Here is a 3,086-nt window from a genome sequence, read left to right as displayed (position 1 = left end):
GATTCAAACAAACCATAAAATTTATAACATCTCTGAGATAACTGGAAATTTGGGACTGATTGGATATTTGCTATTGAAGAATTATTGTTCTTATTTTAGGTGTGACGGTATTGTGGTTAAGTTTAAGAAAAACCAGCTTTATTGTTAAGAGGTACATACTGAAATCATTACAGATGAAATTATATGATGTCTTAGATTTGCTTCAAAAGGGAGGGAGTGGACGGGGGCTACGGACGAAACAAGATTGCTCAGGAGTTGATCTAATGTGGAAGCTGGTGATGGCAGCGTGGGAGTTCCAGATACTATACTAGCTACTTTCGTATGTTTGAAATTTTCCACAGTAAAACGTTTATAGAAAGAATCATACAAATATTTCCTTATAAATTGAGATACACGTTATGAGGACCAAGTACAGCGTACGCTGAGAAACTGGAACAGATGAAACCATCAGATGGGGAGGCCAAAGAAAGCGTCCCTGACTAGAAGAGGTGTTTACTTTTCTCTATTAATTCTTTTTATTTAAAAATACCATTTTTGGACACAGCCCTGTGGCCGAGTGCTCAGGTTTGTGTGCTCCGCTTCGGCGGCCCAGGGTTTCGACGGTTCGGATCCTGGGTGCAGACATGGCACTGCTCATTAGGCCATGCTGAGGTGGCGTCCCACGTGCCACAACTAGAAGGACCCACAACTAAGATATACAACTATGTACTAGGGAGATTTGGGGAGATAAAGCAAAAAAAATAAAAGAAGATTGGCAACAGTTGTTAGCTCAGGTGCCAATCTTTAAAAAAAAATACCATTTTGGCAATACATTATTAAAGCCTTTTTCTTTTTTCTTTTTTTGGTAGAAAAACTCTTTAGAGTATGTAATACTAAGCAGGTATATTTTTCTTTTTACCTCTACTTTTGTTAAAGTGCTTATCTTCTTTTCAAACTTGAAATTTGTTGGTTTGAGTGGAAAACAGGTGGATTCGAAGATGCCATTATCTTAATAAAAGCTCAGTGACTGAATATCCATCCCACTGTTAGACAATACTGAGAGTGCTCACTTTGGCAGCACATACACTAAAATTGAAACAATACAGAGAGGATTAGCGTGGCCCCTGCACAAGGATGGCACCCAAATTCATGAAGTATTCCATATTTTTGTATCTGTATGAGAAGAAGGACGTTAGCTGAACCTATTGTGGCAGTCATTTCACAATGTATGGCCATCAAGCCATCATACTGTACACATTAAACTTATACAGTGATGTATGTCAATTATTTCTCAATAAAAATGGGGGAGGGGGCCAGCCTGGTGGCATAGTGGTTAAGTTCGCACTCCACTTTGGCAGCCCAGGGTTCACAGGTTTGGATCCTAGGTATGGACCTAGTACCACTCACCAAGCTGTGCTGTGGTAGCACCCCACATAAAATAGAGGAAGATTGGCACAGATGTTAGCTCAGGGCCAATCTTTTTCACAAAAAAATAAAATAATAAAATAAAAATGGGGGAAAAACAATTACTGAGATACCTTGTGAAAAGAGGGGTTTTAAATTATGGCTTAAATTATTAAGGGATTTTAAATTATGGCTATAAATTCTTTGAAGCTCCTTTCATCTAGATATGTAGACTGTGTCGCCTCCTCTTGAATCCAGGCTAGCTTTTGACTGCTTCAACCTAAAGAATAAAGCAAAAGCAGCAATGTGTGACTTGCAAGGTCAGAAAAGGCCAAGAAGCTTCACCTGTTTCTCTCAGGACATTCCCTGGGGAGCCCTAAGCTGCCATGTAAGGAATCTGGCCAACCTGAGGCTGCCATGTTTTAAGGAAGCCCTCGTTATGTGGGGAGGCCACATGTAGGTGCTCTGATCGACAGTCAAAGTTCCAGCCTAGCAAGCGTCAACCACCAAACTTGTGAGTGAAGAGGCCTCTAAACGATTCCAGTCCCCAGCCGGTAAGTCACCCTCCGCCAAGAAGTCTCTGCAGCTTCATGCTCCCAACATTGTGGAGCAGAGACAAGCCACACCCACTATACCTTGTTTGTGAGCAAGATAAAACTATTTCACGCCACTAAGTTTGAGGATGGTTTGCTATATAGCAATAGCAACCGGAACAGGCCAACAGGAGGACTGATGAGCAGATGTTCTTAGAAGTGCTGAGAGGGCTAGAGTTAAGCCTGGGGTTGAGGGTGATGAGAGAAGCTATAACAGCATACTAATTAATTCTGTGGGGAGTTGAAGAACACCCTGATATAGGCTTTGATTCTGTTTTTCTGTGACTACTCCATTCCTTCCTTAGGCCACTTTCAGTGCTGGACAACACGCTAGGTATTTCAGGCAGAAGGGCATTTAATAAGGGACTTTGGTGCTCACAAGATCTGTGGAGAAGCTGAAGGCGTAGGAGTCAGGGGCCACCAGTGGAGCACACCACTGCAGCAGCAGGTCAGGAAACTATGTCTGCTCTGCCCTGTCAAGTGCCACCAGTGCAGCCCCCTCACACACATCACTGTAAACGTGGAGGTCAATCAGAGGCTGGCTATCAGCCACCATCTCTGCAGAAAGGTGGCTTCCACATCCCTTCCACCATCCAAATTTTGCATGAATAAATACCATTGGCAAAAACTGAGTCTAGAGGGGCTAGCCTCATGGCCAAGGCTAAGTTCGCGTGCTCCGCTGCAGGTGGCCTGGTGTTTCATTGGTTCGAGTCTTGGGCGCGGACATGGCACTGCTCGTCGGGTGACGCTGAGGCAGTGTCCCACGTGCCACAACTAGAAGGACCCACAACGAAGAATATACAACTATGTACCGGGGGGTTTTGGGGGAAAAAAGGAAAAAAATAAAATCTTTAAAAAAAAAAACAAACCTGAGTCTAGAATCCTTGCTGCAAGAGAGCCTGGAAAGGCCAGGGAGTCTAGTTTTTAGAATTCCTGCTTCTACAATATGGTGGGAAATATTACATAGAATTAGATAAAAGTCAAAAAACCCTGACCCCTAGGGGGTTCTTTCTCCTCTTGGATGTGGCAGGAGGACCAAGATGAATTCAGGTTGATATTTTGATATTTATGAATTTAAACTGTTGGTCCTAAATCCCCTTTAGAAAATAA

The 3,086-nt window shown here is 42.9% G+C and overlaps 1 non-coding gene across 1 annotated transcript; it reads left to right on the top strand.

Annotated features, from left to right (window-relative positions):
- The first annotated feature begins 1,041 nt into the window (after positions 1-1,041).
- Positions 1,042-1,148, top strand: LOC111770088 (U6 spliceosomal RNA). The gene has a single exon (XR_002803032.1). It is a non-coding gene; the product is annotated as a U6 spliceosomal RNA (small nuclear RNA).
- The last annotated feature ends 1,938 nt before the right edge of the window (positions 1,149-3,086 follow it).

The sequence above is a fragment of the Equus caballus genome, chromosome 22 (assembly GCF_041296265.1).
Source record: "Equus caballus isolate H_3958 breed thoroughbred chromosome 22, TB-T2T, whole genome shotgun sequence".
Lineage (NCBI taxonomy): Eukaryota > Metazoa > Chordata > Mammalia > Perissodactyla > Equidae > Equus > Equus caballus.
This window is presented reverse-complemented; position numbering and strand designations above follow the sequence as displayed.